The sequence below is a fragment of the Condylura cristata genome, unplaced genomic scaffold (assembly GCF_000260355.1).
Source record: "Condylura cristata isolate star-nosed mole 26May11 unplaced genomic scaffold, ConCri1.0 scaffold00015, whole genome shotgun sequence".
NCBI classification, from domain to species: Eukaryota; Metazoa; Chordata; class Mammalia; order Eulipotyphla; family Talpidae; genus Condylura; species Condylura cristata.
This window is the reverse complement of record NW_004567116.1, coordinates 10,236,461-10,256,066: the sequence shown is the minus strand read 5'-3', so window position 1 is coordinate 10,256,066 and position 19,606 is coordinate 10,236,461. Positions and strand designations below refer to the sequence as shown.

Here is a 19,606-nt window from a genome sequence, read left to right as displayed (position 1 = left end):
TGGCCTGGTGAGGTGCCACGCTGGCCCTTAGTGAACCCTGACTCAGTCAGATAAGACATCTTCCTTCAGCCAGCGGTTTTTTCCCAAGGTACTTTTGTTCTGTTGGACTCAGGCTCAGTGTTGGGGGAGTGGGCAGGCCCCTCTGGAAAGCCTTTGCTGACATCAACCTTGCACACCCCTGGGCGGGCAGCTCTGGGGGGCCCCTCCATTCTCCCCTTTGGCTGCTTCCCTGCAGTCGGTGATGCTGCCCTTTCTTGGGCCCCACCCTGACTCCTTGCTGTGTGGAGGGGTGACCCAGGATGGGAGTTGGTGAGGACTCAAGGTGTGGACCCAGAGAGCCAATGCAAAGAAGTGGTAAGGTCCTGGAGGCTGGCCAGGAAGTCTGGAACCAGCACCTGCTCAGCTGTGAAGCTGCAGACTGACCTCTGCCAGGCAGGTGACCCTCCGGGCTGGTTGTCTTACTGTGCAGGTAGTGAGTGCTCCAGAAGCCTGCCTGGGCTCCTGATAGGCTTGGCCCAGGAATGTGGAGAAGGAACCACAAAGTCCTGGGCGGTAGAAACATACACTGTTGACTCCTACCTCTGCTGCTTACCTGCTGGGTGTGACCTTGGGCAAATGTCTTAAGCCTTCTGTGTATCAGTTTCAGCATCGAAAGTGGAGATGATAATGCACTGACCTCACCAGGTTATTTGAGATTGCTATGAATTAATATATGGAGCATTTATGACCGGTGTCCTGTGTATACTGTAGTTGTATCTGTGCATGTTGGTAATACTCAGCTAATAGTAGGATGAAGGATTTAAGTTTCTGAGGGGCAGGAAGCCTTGGGAAGTAGTTTGAGGCTGGGAATTGGGACACTTGGGTTCTGACCTCAGCTCATCCTTTCTTACCCCAGCTCAACCACCTGACTGCGGGCAAGTTAGTGCCTTTGGGCTGCAAAGGATAACCATTGCATGTTGGACCCTCCCTGAATGCACAGCGGGTTAAAGCACAGCACCATGAAGCTGGCACAGCCATTTGAGTTCGATCACTGGCCAGAGAGCTGACCCACATGGTGCAGCAGACCTCTCCTGACCCGCCCGCTGCTCCTCTCAGCAGTGTACTTCATTGATCTGCCTGTTCTGCTCCCACTCTGTCTCTGGTGAATCCTCTCACTGCCCCTGCACCTCTGGTCTGTACCCCAGTTCTGTATGCATTTAAAAAAAAAAACAAAAAAACATTGCATGTCACAGCAGTGGGTGTCAGGGCCCTATTAAAGGAAAGGGCTTCTAGGTACCTGGCCCTCAACTCCTGTGCTTGGGATAGCCTGGGGAGGACGAATGTGGGCATCTGGGCACTGGAGACAATACCCAGAATGGCACAGTTGCCCCTGCTATCACCTAGGACTGTCCTCAGCAAGATCAAGTGTAGAGGAATCTATTCAACATGCACATAAGAATAGGGATTATACAAGTCAGATTACAAACCTTAATTTTTTTTTTTATTTTCCCCTATTTTCTGAGTCTTCCTCAGCAAGCTCCTATTATCATGCCCCAGAAAGAAAGCCCACTTAAATAGTCAAGCTATCACAGGCCGTACTATACATATGGAAACAAAAATGTATTATGTGAACTTGAGATCATAGAGAGGTTTTTGTTATTAATAAATCATATATTTTTTTTCAAAGTGGGGGTGGGGTCTTGGTTTGAGATGAATTATCAATTTGTCAAGTCCCAAATGACAGTGGAGGGAGTGGCTCTGGCCATGGGCTGAGTCTGGAGAGCCAGCTGCTGGGAGTCCAGTCCAGCCTCATCCGAGACTGAAGGGCTTCCTTTGCGCTTGGGTCCGTTCATAATAACACCGGGGGGCAAGGTGGGCGGGAGGGTACTGGGAGGGTGCAAAAGAACACATTGAGGTTTTTGAGGGAACCCCTCTGCTCTAACAGCACAGTTGACAGAGGCCTCATTACTGTTCAGAGAACGTGGCTTTAGACCCGGGGCCCAGAGGGCTGGCTGGCCATCCATGCTGGGACTGGCAGAGTTATCTGTTGGGTCATGGTGAGGGCTGGGCCCCTGGTGAGGGCCGGGCCCGCTCCCGCAGGGACAGCCTGGCTCTGGGGGAGGCCGGGCCTGCTGAGTAGGCCCAATGTGTCTCCCCGAAGAGCCAATCAGATGAGCCACTGTTGGGATCCCCAGGACCGAGGGAGACCTGGGGTGTTCCAGGATAGAAGTCCCAGGAGTGGAAGCAAGTGGAGGGGGGACAGGCATCCCTCTGCATACGTATGAGCTGCTTCCTGTGCTGCTTGGTGTGAAGAAAGCGCTCAGTGTCGATTTGCCTCAGCTACTAATGAGAATGAGTAATTTTACCACTATGTTGGAAAAATCACGGTTCCATTCACTGTCCCAGGAGCTGGATTATATGAATGTTGTTGTTTTAAGGCCTGAAAAGAGGTGTCATGTGTAGAGGAAACAGAAGCTTGGCTGGGGGTGAGGGGTGCGTGGGGGAGAACTGGTTTGTTTGAGGTTTTGAGGCAAATGAGTGTATGGCGAGGCCTTGGGAAACTGTCAGCCACATAGCCCATCCCCCTGACCCCTGACCCCTGGCCTTTCTGGAAGCTGTCTTGGAATAACTGAGGCGGGGAGGTGTTTACTCAGGCACTAGGCATTTAGAGCTCCCACCCCATCCCCCACCCCAAGGCCCCCTTAACCTTCTGCCCCACACCCCTTTCTGGCAGGGTGAAGCCTCAGGAGATTATGCAAATCCCAATTGGAGTGAACTTCTACTCGGGGAACACCCCCACCCCCACTTGTACTTACAGTTGGGGGTTTGCCGGTCTTTCTCTCTGTCCTTTCCCTAAGTTGGTCAGACTTAGGTATGAACCAGCTCTTCCTCCCCTTTGGGCAAGTTTCTCAGCCTCTCAGAGCCCATGGAGCACTGATACTGACTCTTCTCTCACAGCTCATTTGAGGGTTCAATGAGATAATGCGTGTAAAATGCTCCACTTAAGCCAGAGGTGATGACGATGACGACTGTGATGAATGAAGTGAATGAATGCTGTGCCCGCCACTCCTTTTGGGGGGAATGTCAAGTTGTCCTCCCTCCAAAGACAGGTCCCTGATCTGGAGTCAAGGCATTTCGGTGGCTGTTTGGAGCTGGGGGGGAGGGGGGTAATGGGGGTGGATCTCAGTCTCTATGGACTCAGTGCTTGGTCAGACTGAGCTCAGCCTGGCCTGGGTGCTCCTGGCTTCACAGCAAAGGCTCAGCTGGGGGCTTGTGGGTAGACTCAGGGTCTCTGCACCTGCAGCACCAGTGTCCATGGAGTCAGCCTCTCTCTCCAGTCTGATCTCATGGACAACACACAGCCTTTGCTCACATACCTCAAGGCTTGGAGAGCGCAGTACCTTTCATTCCTAGACAGACCCCTTTAGGGTAGAATTTGCATAAATCTCCCTTCCTTTAGCTTCTGCTTGCTGGTCTTGACCATGCTTCTTGGGACCACATGGAGTGTGGGGCATGGGATCCAGTAGTTTTTGTAGCACCCCCTGCTCCCCACCATAGAGTCTGAGAGAGGGAAAATTAGTTTCTGGCAACTTAAAAAAAAAAAAAATCAACTCCATCTAAACCAAATGAGCACTTACAATTAACCTTATGATTTTTGAAGAACTAGTTTTTGTGAAAAAAATTGGAAGGGAGAGAGCAGATGCCAGAGAGAAGGTAACAGTTCAGCGACAAGTACTATGAAGAGTCTGCTGTCTACACAGGGCGATGGGGACAGTGCCATAGGTTGCTTTTAAGCTCGGGTTGTAGAGGGAGGATTTTCTGTGTTATTCAACAACCTTCCCCAGCGCATCCGGCTCCTTCCCATCTTGCCCCGGGATCTCCTGCACCCCAGTTGAGTATCCCCAGCTGCTGCACGCTGGGCCCATTTTGATTTTTCATGAGGAGCTACATAGCTCTAGTGACCACTTTGCCCAGAGGTAAGTGCTAGGCTCAACTCCTGTGACCTCGCAGAGCCGAATTCCTAGAAGGGGCTTTCCAGCCAGGTGGCTTTTAATTTCAAGGTCTGAGGACCCTGTTCTTAGGGAACAGTCCTTTTTCCCCCTCACCTCCTCAAACAGGCTCCCAAATATGGAGACAGGCGTGTGTGTTGTGTGTGTGTGTGTGTGTGTGTGTGTGTGTGTGTGTGTGTGACTGAGAGAGAGAGAGAGAAAGAGAGAGAGAGAGAGAGGAGGTCAGAGACCAGAGGCCTTTTGTCTTCCACTGTAGCCAACTGACCCTCTTCTCTCTGGGAGTCGGTGCAGTCATTAACTAATTATGGGATCTCCTTACTATTTAATGACCTCTCTCATGGTGCCTCCTTCCCCACTGTCTCTGGGAGTCAGGGCGTGGGGAGGTGGGTCCCTGGGAGGCAGCTCCTCTGGAGTGGGCGGTGGGTCCTAGGTGGGACAGTGGTTCTCAAACTCTGACACTGCCCAGGCCCCCGTGGGGCTCTGTGAAAGCACAGGTTGTGCCCCCAGAGTTTCTGATCCTCTGTGAGTTGCTCACTCCCCTCCAGGAGATGCTGCACTGCTATTTGGGGCTCACAGGTGAGCAGCACTGGAGCACTGGAGGGGGGCAGGAGGCTGGGTGGGGAGTCTCAGTCCCTGGCTGTAGTGAGAACCTGGCTTTGTTTTATAAAAGGTTGGTATGAGCCCCCCGCCCTCCCCCTTCACCCCACTGTCCAGAAGGTGCTGTGTCTAGTTTAAGCGGGGGCTGGTGGTGAATGTCAATGCTGATCACCATCCCCATTTCACAGAAAGGAATACCGAAGTGCTGAAAGGTGACCTGATATGTCCTAGGGGACTGAAAGCTGGCAGCATCCCAGATACAAGAACCCCAGGTCTTATCACGTCTCCACACTCTGACCCCTCCCCATGCCCTCTGGGCTTCCCTGCAGGCCTGGTACAGGAGAGGAGAGACTTTCCTGAAAACAGAGCTGGCCCCAGGATACTCCTAGTGTAGATCCCTGCACTGCCTCTGAGCCAGGGTCTCCTCTACTTTTGACCCCTCCACTGGCCACTCAGTAACATGATCATCTGCCAAGATCTCGTGTTCTCCAGCCAGTTTTTGATTTGGCAGGTTCTCTGGGAAAGTGCTGAGCCCGGGTGCTGCATGGTGGGCCCAGAGAGGGAGTGGCGAGAACCCTGATCTGATGAGCATCTAACTGCTGCCAGGCCCTGCCCCTAGCACCCTTGACATCAGGTTATTCTCCCTAGTATAGTCTTCCCCTCCCTCCAGTGTGGATGAGGCAAAGGAGGGTCTCAGGCTACAATAGTTTGCCTGAGACCACAGGACAAAGGCGGGCTGTGAAGCCAGACACCGAGGCAGGGCCCCACAGACTGGAGGGGCAGGGGGTCTTGGGCTGAGGGAGCCGGGACGTGGGGGAGGCAGCCTGTGCCCCCTCCTCCCACTCAAAAAGAGGCCAGCTAGAGAGGCAAGGCTCCCCTGGGCTCTGGCTCTTAATTGTGGGGCTGTTCTACCACTGGGAGGCCTGTTGTCACTGGGCTGTGTGACCGTAGGCAACTCGCTTGCATTGGGGCATTGGGCTCTCATTTCTTATAATGATACCTTGTGCTTTATAGTTTTGAGCAGTGGACATTTTCTCACGTTCTTATTCCTGTCAGCCTCCCAGCACCTTGTGAAATCGGCTGGCAGGGTGTTATTACTGAACCCCTTTTACAGACGATGATGACAGTCTGAGTGAGCCAGGATCCCACAGCTTCGGAGGTGCTCGGGCCAGGACTTGGGGCTGTAATATCCTTGTTCCCCTTCCTCAGTCCGACCGAGTCTCCCACCTGTTCCCTAAGTGAGGAAGGTGAGCTCTAGGCCTCTCGCTAGTCCTGGGATTAGGGGTCCCAGGGCTCTTGTGCAGGTGGGTCCTGGGGACAGAGGGTCCAAGACTCCAGCAAAGCCTGGCCTGGGTTCCTCACCCGGAGTCTGGGACTATGGGGCGGGGGAGGGAAGAAGGCTGGGAATAGCCTTCCAGAATGCTCCTCCCCTGGGCCGTGGCACCTGAGGCCGGATGTTAGAGGCAGGAGGGCTCAAAGCCACGCCTGCTCCCACTGCGGCTCCTGGCTTCCCTGACTGCGCCTTCCCTCCAAGTGGTACAGAATGGTCTAGATTCTCAAATGGACCTGGATTTGTGGACCTGAGGCCGCACCTGAATGCCCTCACCTCCTCTCATATCCTGACCAGGGTTTTCCCATTCTTCCAAGCCCAGATCCAGCCATCTCTTTCCCTCAAGGAAGCCTTGGTCCTCCGACCACGTCAACTCAGCTGTCTGGGGTTCTGCCCAGCAGGTGAACTGGCTAGCTGGCCTAGTTAGCTCCCCAAAGGTGTCCCTTGAGAGCAGGGCCTGCCTGTGACTGCTGTGTCCATGCCCCCAAGCTGGCAGGGCTCAGATACTGGGTCTGCCTAGCCCTGAGCAAACCCTTTATCTTTTTGGACCTCCGATTCACTCCTTGCAGAAAAGAAGGCTGATTTTCTGACTGGGCTTGTGTGAGATGAAGTATATGGAACACCTGCCTTGTCTGGCTGGTTCCAGGAGGTCAGGAAATGCCTGTTCCTCCCCTTTATTTGCCTCCACCCTCCCGCCCCTGAATGGGGTTCTCAGTTGGGCCTAGGTCCAAAGTCTGAACGGTATCGGCTTCCTCTGGCCGTGCTCTAGGCTGATAGTGGGGAGGACTGGGGAATCAACTCCAAACAGACACTGCCTGTTTCTAGTGACACACGACCTCCCTGAGCCTCGGTTTCCCCACGTGGAAGGGGGTGCATGTATCTCTTTTTCTGAGCTCCACACAGGCGCTTCCGTATGAGTGGGGGTGGGGATCCAGGTGACCGGAGCCCCTGGCTGCCTCTGGGGAGCCTCCAGCTGAGGTCTCTACATATCCGGTTTATTTACATATCCGTTTTCTTGCTGCAAACAGTTCCCTTTGCCTTTGGACAGGGAGGCTGCCTGGCCCCTGGCTGCTGCCCTGCTCCTGGCTGGGGCCTGGTGTGCTGCGTTGGGAAAGCATCTCTCCAAATCCCAAACGCTGGGACACAGCCCAGGCCTGAAGCTCTGCCCACGGAGTCCCAGGTCCCCTTGCGGCAGGGCCCACACGTAGAACTCTAGGAATCCCACATCTGGGGCCCAGCAGGGACACAGACCCCTTCCAGGGTGCCAGCACCTTTCCTTTCCGTTTCTGTCAGTCTGTCTGTGCACCCCTTTCTCCCAGCTCCTGGAGGCCTGGAAACTTATCACGTGATAGTAATCTGCAGCTTCCCTTTGTTGTCTGAGCTCCAAAGTCAGTCCCCAAAGCACACAGCTCCCAGTAAGAGCCAGGAGAGGTCTCTGTCCAGGAGGGACAAAGGGCTGCCCAAGGCCAAACCTGCAACTCACTGCCCTCCGCCCCAACTCTTGGCTAGTGCTCAAATGTTGCCTCCAGAAGCACCCCACGAGTTGAGAGGAGGGCTCAGAGACATAGGTTTCTGGGATCAGGGTGGAGGGTTCTAGGGGCTGGCCTAGAAGAGGAAAGTGAGGTTTGAGGAAGGGGCTGATGAAAGGTGAGGATGCCCTGAGGCCTTGAGCTGGGGGACTCCAGGGGCCATGTGTGAGCTCCGTGCTTGTCCTGGCTAGCTGCTGTGGTGAGACCAGGTGCAGGGCCCCTGCTGCCTGCTGAAGGGCCTCTGAGTGGCCCAGCACCCTCTCTCCCTTTCTGTAACATGATCCAACCTGCTCAGGAATCTCGACTGTGGGGTCAGGGGCCCCCAGCTGAAAAGAGGCTGAGAAGAGTGGAGGGAGTGGGCCATTATTGATGGCTGATGGGGGTGGGGAAGAACCAGTTTCCCAATGGTCCTTGGGGGGGGGGTGCATAAGGAAGGCAGGGCTCCTGGCCACAGAAGAGGGGAGAAGTGGGGCTGGCCCAGGAGGGGCAAGGGTGCTGCCTGGGCAATCCTGGGGTCTGCCACGGATACCAGAGAGGGCCTGAGGGCTGAGATTGCCCCTTTGGGTAATGACGGGAAGCCCGGCCCCTGGGCTCTAGCTTTTTGCTCTTCCCTCTCATTCTGTGCTCTCTGGCTTTATCTCTGTCTACCTCTTGCACTCTGTCCTCTCTGTGTACTGCCTCCCACCAGTGCACCCCACCAGTCTCCCTCTGCCTACCCCCCCCCAGCACCTCGAAAGCCCTCTGGAGGGCCTAGCAGGTGCTGAGGCCGGAGATCAGGCTGGCTGAGCCCACCCGCAGGGCCCCACAGCTGCCTGATCTCGGCAGGGAGGAGCCCCGCAGCTGTGCCGGTGTCTTCCGCTACTGGCTTTCCTGCCGCAACAACCAGATGTCTGGGCAGCCTACATGGTCTCCGCCCAGCCTGGAACCAGGGCTTGGGCCCAACGTCAGGCTGAGGCAGTCATCCTCCGTCCCAGCCCTGGGGGCCCCGGGGCCCTACAGCGGACCATGGAAATGGACATCTCCAGACAACTCCGTCCTGGGGTTGGGTGTCGGCCATGGAGAGGCCCGGCTGGGCTGGCATCCAGGGCCTGTGTGCTGGCTGAGGTTGCCCTGGATACTCTCAGAGGCTCTCGGGATGTGAGAAGGAGACACTTGAGAGATGGTCTCAGAAGTGAGGAGAGGGCAGAAGGGCGGTGTCAGGAGCCCCATGACAGATAAGGACACACACAGAAGACATGGGTGGGGGACAGCAAGGAGGGGCCACAGCCTCTCTGCCCCCTCCTCCCACTGTGGCTCTGCCTCTCCCTGGGCTTCAGCCAGGAACCCCAGGCACACCCTTCAGCTCTTGTTGGAGACCTATCGCTGCCCTGCATCCTCACCCCCATTTCTCTTGTGTCTTCACTCATGGGTCCCCAAGAGAGAGGAAAGAGAGAGAGCAACAGAGCAATGGAGTGAGAGAGAGCACAAGCCTGTAGCATGTGTGTAACACAGAAAGCTGTGTGTGTGTCTGTGTGCGTCTGTGTGAAATGACCCTAAGGTCAAATGACTCTCGGGCCTTGGGAAATGCTAACAGTAGCTTGATCAGGTAAGGAGTATTGGCCCATTTTACAGATGAGGGAACTGATGCTCAAAAACCTGAGTGACGTGATGGGTCTGGCACAGAGTCCCGAATGAACCCACAGCTGCCGGATGCCCTCCTAAGCACTCAGGCTGAGCCAGTCAAGGCCGGTGGGTGGTACTCTGTGAGGGTCTGTGCAGAAAAGTGTCCTAGGAAGGCTGCCTGGAGGAGGTGGCATCTCAGTTGCTCCTTTGGACCTTCCTAAGCCCAAAGCTTAGGGGGCTTAGGGAGGGGATACTGTGGCTGAAGAGCCTACCGATTGCCCTGTGGGGTCCCTGATTAGAGTCCCTGTCCTTCTCCCTAATTGCCTTGTGGAGAACCCACACCCAGCACTCAGCATCTTCTTAGCAGGACCCAGAGTTTAACCCTTTGCTAGTCACCTGCTTTAAGCTAGCAGACTCTGGAATGAGTGTGCAAACTGGCCCTGGGGCCACGTCAGCCCCAGTGTCTTTTGGCTTGGAGGCTGGGCCTTGGTGGGGTCTTTTAGCTCCCTGTTCTTTATTGCTTTGCTCTACAGGGAATGCAGCATGACAATAAAACAAAGGGTTTGGGCCCAAACTGTTGGGGTTCAACTCCCTGCTCTTCCACTGTACCACTGGGCAGACCCGATCACCACCCTGAATCCCAGTTTCTTCAGCTGTAAATGGGGTTCACAGCAGTGCTTATCTCATAGGTTCCTTCCAAGGATAAGCTGAGCCTTGCCAAGTGTCTGGCAAGTGCTCTCTGCTAAGCTGCTCCCGCTATTTTGAAGCACCGAACAGCACGGGCTGGGTGAACACCGGCTGGGTGGAATCGCCTTGCTGCTTTGTGGTTGTTGGTCGTCGTGGCTCTTGTCTGTGCCCCTCCACACTGGGCACTCCCTGAGGGCAAGGACGGGTTTTATTCTATTTCTTGAATCCAGCTCCAAGGCTCCTGGCACCAGGTTCAGAACTGCAGTGGGCAGTGAGCGTCTCAGCAGAGAATGTCTGAGCAGAGAATGGCCGCTAGGGAGTCTCCCTACTCCCTAATCCTGCCACCCCCCCCACCAAGGGCAGCCCCTCAGGACCCTCTCACCCATAGGCCAGCCTGGGTTCCCATCTTGATGTATCAGCCTGGCACCCACCTTTGTCATGACTGTCTAGTGTATGGCAAGATTGTGTGTGTGTGTGTGTGTGAACCTGCAGGTGCCTGGCCCCACTCGTAAATGCTCTACTTCCATGGCCTTGGGACCTGGGTCCCAGTTCTTTAATGCTGACTTCAGCAAGTGAGTTCTTTAATGCTGACTTCAGGGGAGAAGGCCAGGCGGTAGGAGGCAGAATCAGAGTAGGTAGGACATTGGATCCCAGAGTCAGAAGGTCTCCATGCAAAGTGCAGTGGCGCCAAGGATTGAAATTTAGAGATCTCTCAATTCAAAGTCGATTCTGTGACCAGGGTCATTGTTCTCTCTCCTGCTGTGGGAATGGGGTGTGATGCTCAGGAGGTGGCTGATGCCTGAGAGCCCACCTGGAAATCTGGGTCCCCTTGGCAGGGCCTCTGGAACGGGGGCTCCTGGACAATCTCTCATATAGTCCAAAATACTCCTGAAGTTTGGGGCATCCCAAGTAATACGCCTAAAGTGTTAGCGATGTGTTGAGATCGCAAGACCTGGGATAGAGCACTGGGACATCTGTGCCCCAGGGTGCTGAACAAATAGTATCCTTCTCTACCTATATTATGATGTGTACAGGTTGGGAGGTAGCCATGGCTCTAGCCAGACTCCTACCTGTCACCAGCATACACACTGAATAACACATTCCCCAGAGGGAAGGGAGGACCCATGCTCCTCTTTGATCCCAGTCTCTCCATCTGAGAAATGGGTACTGAAGTAGATGACATGGAGGACCTTTCTGGCACTGTGACTCTGAGTATCTGAGCCTTAGAGGGAGAACAGGGTCTGCACGGGGCCTAAGCAACTTGCTCACAGGCCAGAAGCAGTCAACACAGGGAACCATGGAGAGGCCAGGGGCAATGACTCAGCCTGAAGTCTAGTCTTTGGCTGCAAGGGGAGCGGGTAGAGAGGTGGGGAGTTTCCTCCCCACACTGCATCCTTCTATCAGAGTGACTCCGTTTCTTGGGAAAGGCTCTCTGATCTCATTGCTTGGGTTTCAGAGAAAAAGCCCCTGTGCAGGGTCACATCTGTTGCACTCATCAGCCACAATGAAGGAACATCCTGATTGGCATTGGTGGGGCTGGTGTGTTCCTTCCTGATAGGAAGTCGAGATTCAGGCCTTGGATATAGGACAAGATAAGGGCTCAAGCATGCAGGCTGAGGGGAAGGTGGCCTGGTTTATAAGTCAGACCTGAATTTACCTGAATTTTAATGGAGGCTTACTCATTTACTTGTGTGCCTTAGGCGAGTCGCTGAACCTCTGAGTCTCTATTTTCTAAAAATGGGGATAATGATATTTCTGGTGTTATAGAGATTAAGTGAGAGACAGTGGGCATGTTGTGATACAAGCTAGAAAGTGCTGCCACTCCTCTGCCAGTCTGGCCAGGGGTGGGGCAGCAGCTGCTGAGTTCCTCTGGGCCCCCTGGCTTCCCCCCTGTAAACCCCAGGGAGCATTCTCAGCTCCAGATGGTAAGGTCCTCAAGAAAACCGCTTGTCACACTGACTCATGGGGTCAGGTGAGAGGAGCTGTCCCTCACGAGACCTTTGATGCCTGCGCCATCTGTAGGGCCAATAGGAGGCCTGAAGTCTTGCGATTCCTGGGAGGATCTGCTCTGTGTTCCCTCCCACCTGCAAGGGGCAAGGGCATGCGGGTGGGACTTCCTCACCTGTGCTGACAGCCCCTGAAGCCTTCACAGGCCTTCTCAGCCCACCAATCACCCAGGAGTGAGAGGTGAGACTTTGGGCTCAGAGAGGCCCAGGAACCCCCTTGCTCAAGGCCACATAGTAGTCGGAAGCACAGCTGGGCTTCAGCCTGAGGTCTGGAAGGAAACTTGAAATCCTAATCATGCTTTCAGGAAATCATAACCCAGCCACTGGTGAAAACAAACAGTCACCTGTAGGCAGGCTGTCTTGGGGAAAGATCAGGACAAAGTCCAGAGAGCCGGTGAGCCGGTGGCAAAGGCAAAGGCCCGGCCTGCAGAGGCGTGGCGAGCAAAGGCGCTCAGCTCCCCTTTGGGCCCAAGCAGGGGCAGGAGCCAGAACTCCATGGGATCAGCTGTCCTACTCGCCAGACTGGCTGGACTGGGGGACGGGGGCAGGGCAGAGGCCCTCCTGGCGCAGGGAGCCTTTGCTCCCCAGCCAGGGAGCTGCTGTGGTCTCTCTCTGGCATGGAAGCCTCAGCTGGACACACCTCTGGAGGCTGAATCGAACACCCCACCCGGCTCCAGACTGTGGGTCAGGAAATCAGCAGCTTCCGGATGGTAACCACCGTCCTTATCGTAATTGTTAGCATTTACGTGACACTTACTGGGTACCAGGCGCTTTACAGATACTAACTCGTGTAAGCTGCACTCGAGCCCGTGATTAAGTCCATTTTACAGGTGGGAAAGCTGAGGCACAGTGGGGAAGTGATGGCCCCAGGCCACACAGCTGGCCAGAGGTGTGCTGGCCAGGGGGGTGGGCAGAGGGGGACGGCACCCACCAGCCTGACGCGGTGAACGGTCACTATGCGGCTGGGTGGACCTTGTGTCCCCATTCACAGCAAAGGCAGCAGCTCTGCTGAGGTCACGTGATGATCTGTGGCAAAGCCAGGGGCGGGGACAAGGACTCTCAGTCCAGGAAGGCTTGGCCAGTGGGGGCAGGGCAGCAGTGGGGAGAGGGGAGCTCTGCGCTGCCCTCCCTGGTGGGTGCAGCTGACCCTGCTGGGTGACCTCTGACTCTTGTGTGCTCGGGCCTCTCTGATGGAAAAGGTTTTTTCCTGCCAGCAGGTATTGCACTGGGTTACATGCCCCTCCAGGCGGTAAGTCTTCAGAATGGAGCCTCCTGTGAGACTCTCCCTGCCAGGTCCCGCTGCCCCAGGCCCCCAAGCCTGCCTGCTCCCCAATCAGAACAGAGGGACTGGGCCGCATGGGGTTGGGGCCTACGGAAGGGGAACTTGACACTTCCAGTCTCCTGAGAACGTACAAAATAACTCGATACAGGGCTGAACCCCAGAACAATTAATCAGGACTTCCAGGACGGAGGCCCAGACACCCATAGAGATGGTGGGCCAGACCTGAGTGCAGCCAAAGTTGGGGCGCCCATTCTGAACAACTGGCAGAAGCAAGAACCTCCTCACTTTTTAGTCTGTGGCCCCATATGCCAGATAAAAGTCAGGGCCTGCCCATCTGCACGCATCTTCCTAGAAGTGTTCACTGCCCCTGTCAGTTCTGTCCCCACAGAGATGAAGACCCAATCTTGGGAGGAAGCAACCTCTCCCCTACTTCTCCATACTCCAGGTCACCCACAGGCATTGCCTGAGCGCGCGGCCTGACCTTGTCAGGTGGTCAGTGATGTCATTTGTAGGGATCAGAACCTCTTGTTGCAAGATTAAAGTTGGTTTGCGTTGGCTCTTCTAAGAAACCGCTCCTGTCTTTCCAGGGGCCTCCTTCCTGGTCTTTTTCCTGCAGGTACACTGGAAGAGCTTACTCTGAACAGGGTGCCCTAGGCTCAGGGATGCAGGATAAGTGAAACCGGTGCAGCCCCTTCCCTGAAGGAGCCATATTCTAGGAGAGGGACAAGACACACTGGGGATCAATCAGATAACCCCGAGTGCCTAGGGGAGCTCCCACACCCTCTGTTCCTCTTTGCCCCCCTGAGGTCCTGGAGACTTGATGGGACAGGGATGAGGCAGGGCCAGTCGTTGGCCTATTTTGATTCTAACACGGAGCTGGAGCCAAGCCTGGCTGCACAGATCAGGGTGACCCCTGGGAGGAAGGGACTGGGCCCTGGAGTCTGGAAGGGAAGAAGCCAGGCAAGGGCCTTGGGGGCAGAAAGCCCTGAGCTAGATGAAGGCTGGGGTGCTAGAACAATAGGAAGGGGCCTCAGGGTGAATGTGTGCGCGGGAAAGGGGGGGGAGGGCAGGCAGACTGGACAGGGCATCCCTGGCCACCTAAGAGCCCAGAGATTCTAACCGTATCAACCTTAGAGTACAAAGATCCTTTTAGTTTGCATTTTTCAGAGTCCTTCCTGCCATGTGGGTCACTGGCTGGCAAGGGCTGGAGCAGAGGGTGGGGCTGGAGGGGCCTGGAGCAGACGTGTTTGACCTGGAGAATAAGGGGGATGAAGAAAAGGGAACCCCCAAGCATGGCTCTCAGGTGGCCCAACCCGCCAGTGTGTGGAAGGGCCACCTCCTCCCTCCTCAGAGCCCTGCAGCATTTAGGAGCCTCAGCACCAGTCCCCAAGGGACTGTCAAGAGCCTCTGGTGCAGCATTCCCTAAGACGTGGCCCCCATGGTGTGAGGGGCTACGTGGACAGGGGTTCAAAGCAGAAGTGTTTGGTCCTGCACGTCTTGGAGGCATTAATAGCTGCATGTGCACAGACTCCCGGGGAGACGGGTGACTCACAAGCTTGGTGACGGCACAACCTTTTGTTTTACAGCACATCGGTGTCCTGAGGAACTGCTCCGGAAAAGGCCACTCTGGTCCAAGAGCATCACTGGACAGGTGAGGCGGCTGAGGAGGGAGGTCAGCTGTGCTGTGTCTCCTGTGTGCCCTCTGGAGCGCTGAGCTTGCTCTGGGGCGGGGGGCGCTGAGCTTGTGCCTTCTCACTCAGGCTACACCCCTCAGGTTCCCCAAGGCTGTGGCATATCCAAGGTCTAGGGTGAGGCTGGAGGGCTCCTCCCACTCCATCCACCTGCCCTCCAGGCACAAACCCAAGGGGCCCATCTCAGAGGACTCTCTCTCTCCCTCTCCCTCTCTTTTTTAGGATTTGTTTGCATTTATTTATGCATCGAAGAACTGGGGTGTGGGGGGTGAGAGGATTCATCAGAGACAGAGTGGAGAACAGAACAGGCAGATCTAGTGACATACACTGCTGAGTGGAATAGTGGGGAGACCGGAGAGGTCTGCTGTGCCATGTGGGTCCCCCCCTGCAGGGACTGAACTCATACTGCAGTCGCTGGTGATAGCTTGATAGTGCTGAGACTTTTAACTCCTTGCATCACCAGAGAGGCCCCAGGAGGGTTTTCTTAGAGACACCAAGGCCTCCCCAGTTCTACCTTTTGTGTCTGGAGCCTTGAAGGACTGTGGAGTTGCTGAGGTAGTGGGTCCTGGCATTCAGAGCTGGCTTGGGGTGCTTACCCAGAAATCCTACACCCCACCCTTTGTAAGAAGAAAAGAGGCCTGAAATAGAGGCTGGCTCAGGGCTGATGGACCTCAGGCTCCCTTTGGGTGTCTAAGCATTGAAAATGATGGGGCTCTTTGTGAGGCCTCTCCCATCCCTTCACCTCTCCTCATCCCTTCCTGTTCATTCATCCCCACGCTGACCCTCCCTCTATGCCTCCATCCACCATCCCTCGGTCCTCTCAGCCATCCGTACCTCCACCACCCATCATTCTATCCACCGCCAACCATCACTTCTTCCCTCCTTCCCCACCCATCTGCCTCCTTCCCCATCCCTCCATCCACCCACCCATCTCTCCATCTGCTCACTCCTTCATTCACTCATCCACTCACCCATCCATCCAGTCTTTCATTCAGCAACATTTGTTGACTACCTATTTTGTTTTTATAAATAACAGGCTGTCTCCTTAAGTCCACAGGGGAGAGAGTAGGTCATCATATTACAGGGCAGGGAGAGGAACACCCCTGAACCCCCAAACCTGCCTGCTCTAAATAGGTTCTGCCATCCACCTCATCAAGACAAGACATATAAGACCTTTACTGGAAAGGAACTTGAATACAATACAGAAATGACAAAGAATATAGTTTCTAAATCTAACATCTAGAGTTACCCACCCCCTCATGGGTAAAAGTCCACCCAAAAGGAATTGGCCCAAAGCAAGGCCTGAAAGCCCGCCATAAGCCTAAAGCACCTTCTGGCTGGGACCCATAGGAAAGGGTCAGAAATGGCCAGGCAAGTCTGGGAGGAAAAGAGCAACCTCAAAATCAAGATAAATGTTGCCATAGTCACCTCCCCACGGGTCTCCCGCCCACATCTGGTCTCCCGCCCACATCTGTCTCAACCAGTCCAGGGCCAAGAAACATGTCTCTGCTCCATGCTCCTCCTTCAGGTCTCCTTCCGGCTCTCCATCCTGCTTCCTTTCTCCTCAGTCTCCTCTCCAGCTTCTTCTCATTTCTGCTCAGCTCCACCCTCCCCTGGGTGAGCAGGGAATCTGGAACCTCCCCTTTTCTGGGGACCACCCCGTCACAATCCCGGTGCAGCATCATGAATTATACCAGTAATCTCTATTTATTGAGAGGCCTACTATGTGCTAGGCGTTTACCCACATTATCTGATTTCATTTCTGAGCAAATCTGCCAAATAGATTTTATTTTCCTCTTGTAGATGAGTTCAGTGGGGCTCAGAGAAGTTCAGCCACTTGTCCAAGGTCACACAGCGAGGTGTTAACAGAACTACATTCAAACCCAGGCAGGCTGATCCCAGAGACTCTTGTGGGAGCTGTACCAGTGTCCAGTGCTACTACAGGGAAGTAGAAAAGGAGGGGGGTGCCCCTAATTAACCTGCGCTGGCGGTGTGGGGGTGTCCAGGGCCTCTGTGACTGGCTGACTGCTGTGGGTTTCCTGGTGGAGGGAGGTGTTTTGAGGTAAGCACTGAAGAAAGAGTAGAAGTTCGTAAAATAATAGTTCTCATAATTTCATTGTACAAACTGATTTGGCATAAAATTATATCTTTGGTGGACTTAAACTGTAGGTGTTTAGACATGGTCAATTTACCTGCTTTGAGGTATAATCTAAAATCAGCTCCTCCCTTCTTCCTGCTGCTCATATAGCCAGCAGTGACTGTTCTGGAATTTTCCAGTAAGAATTGCTGCTATCTCCTCCCCTGGCTTTGTGGCTGTGAATACACCCTCACAGGAAAACACACAGCCCCTCCGGTGTTTACGGAAAGTGCACTCAAGAAAGGCTCCCTAACTCTTTGTCTCTCTGTTTCATTTCTTCTGCTGAGAGCCGGCCCCTCCCTCCTGCGAGTGCTGAACCGCCAGGCTGAGACGGGCGCTCTCCCTGCTCTCCCGAGGCGGCCAGCCGGTGGCCCAGACCTTCCTGGGTCCTGCCCTGAAGCTGTTCCTTTCTAGTGGCTTCACTGGCTCCCCTGTGGGAGGTCCAGGCCAGTGCCAGCCCTGGGAGTCCCGCCTGCGTCCGCTCCCTCCTGTCTATCCCAGTCCCTCAGGATCCCCAGCTACAGGCAGTCCTGACCTTTGCTCTTGTGCAGACATTTTTGTGGACACTGTTTGATCCCCACCCCTGGAGCTGGCAGACTTTCTCAGTAAAGGGCCAGGCAGCAAATGGAGGCTTTGTGGAAGCTGCCTCAGACAGCAGGCAGAGACCCGTGGGCATGGCTGTGTGCTTTCTGAGGGACATTGAAATTCAGGTGTTACAAAGTATTGCTCTTTTTACTTTTTTCCAAATTGTTTGTGAATGGAAAATCTGCTGCTAGCTCCCGAGGCCTTTACAAGACAGAGCGCTCCATCTGGTCCACAGGCCTTGCCTGGCCCACCCCTGCCGGACCTCAAGTCTCTCCATCTGAGATGAGGAGACTGAGGCTCGGTGCTCACAGTGGGGGAGGGCGGAGCTTGAGTGTAACCTCGGGACCCTTTTACTCCAACTTTGGGGTCTCCTGAGGTTTGCGGAGGTTGTGGGCACCCTAAACTTGAAGCCACCCCCCGTCATGCGGGACCTGGGTGTGTTCCCAGCCTGCTGTGCAAGGACCTGCCCATCTTTTGCTTCTGCTTCTGCCCCTGTGGCAGAAACACTTGCACTTGTGGATCAGAAGGACTTTGTCTTCCCAGATCTGGGCCAAGGAGCCCCAGAGCTGCCCACCCCAGCCCTGGTTCTGGCATCCTTTCCTCCCTTATGTGACTCTCACGTAGCCTCTGGGCCCGGCCCTATTGGCCAAGCTGCCTGCCACTCACGGGGCTGAGGGCTCCTGTTACAGCATCTTCAACTGTCGGAGACTCTTTGTCCCTGATCACAGATTATTGGGGGGCAGAACAGGCAGGGTCTCAAGGTGGGAAGGGCATCGGCAAGCGGAGATTCCTAGAAAAAGGGGAGAAAGGGAAAAGAAGGGGAGCGGGGAAGACACGGGAATGGGAGTTGGGTGCAAGTCTTCCTGCTCTGCCTTCAGCAGAGGTTTATTTTATACACTTCAAGCAGGCAGAGGGATGACTTAGCATATGGAATGGGCTGAGATCACAATCACCTTTTGGCTAAGAATAGTCTGGGATCGTTTTGACCTTTAGTTGAGATTATAACATTTTTTAAATCAGTCTATCAAGGTTAAAACAGGTACATAGATTCACAAAGTTTAAGACTAATATCACTATATTTACCACCGTGAAAATTAACCAAAATAAGGTCCCTTAAACATTATCTATTACTTAACGGCTTTCATTCTCATAGAGACATCCTGGGGGGTAAAGTAAAGTGGGGGCAGGAAGAGAAAATTTCTTGTAAATCAAATTATAGTAAAGTTCTTTGAAAAATTTGGTAGAAAGTTTAAGTGAGTTTCCTTGAAGTCTAGACAGTAAGAAACCTGATTAGCTCTGAATAGGTGACTTGGGTGAATTTCCATAGCTAAAGACTAGTTAGTAGAAAGCTTGAGTGGTTATTTAGAAACTGAATAGTAGGCTATATGAGATAGAGTGATAAGATTTGGGTTTTCCTCTGTCTGGCTGTAAGAGAGACTTTGCAGTGACAGCCATTTGTTTTTATTAATCAGCCAGTTGTTTAATGGCTTTTGACTTCAAGAGGAATTTCTCACCCTGGTGCAGTGCTTGCTTGTCAGGGGCAGGCAGGCCTTCTGAGGCTGAGGCAATCCAATTGCAAGCTGAAGGTTGCTCAGAATATTTTGATACTATGATTATACAAAAAAGGGAGGTCATAACATAAGTTAGTGTGGAAAGTCTGATTTTTCAGAACATTTCCCCTCCATCCGTACTGTGTCTGTTGACAGAGGTTGCATAGCTTGTGTCATGTAACCCCTACACGTACCCCACATACACACCCCACCCCCACGGCTTCCTGGTGAGGATGAAGTGGCTTGGGCTACCAGGCAGCTGCCTGCACCCACCCCTAGAACATGGCCTTGGGCAAGCTCCTTTGCCCCCACCCCAGTGCCTCTGATACCTGGGAACTGACCCAATACTTAGTACAATTTGTGTGGGTACCCACGAGACCAATGAGGTTGTCAGGATCTGTTGTGTCAGGGGTGCCAGTCCAGCAGCCGGAGTCTCCCTGTTGCCAGCACCTTGGCAGTGCCTGCCTAACGGAGCCACAGCCCTCCCTAGACATCCCTTTGTACCGTGTGAGGTGCTCCCTGAGGCCACACTTCACTGTGGAAAGATCGCAGGTTCTCCGGAAATCATCTCTGCTGACACGCTGTGTGACGTGGGCCAGTGACTTCACCTCTCTGGGCCTC

At 54.3% G+C, this 19,606-nt stretch overlaps 1 protein-coding gene across 1 annotated transcript in view; it reads left to right on the top strand.

Moving 5' to 3' along the window:
- Positions 1-19,606, top strand: part of CD82 (CD82 molecule) — a 47,658-nt gene that overhangs the window by 4,836 nt on the left and 23,216 nt on the right. Inside the window, exon 2 of the mRNA XM_004683569.2 lies at positions 14,609-14,673. The gene's annotated coding sequence lies outside the window, so the exon portion shown is untranslated. The remainder of the gene's footprint in view (positions 1-14,608; positions 14,674-19,606) is intronic.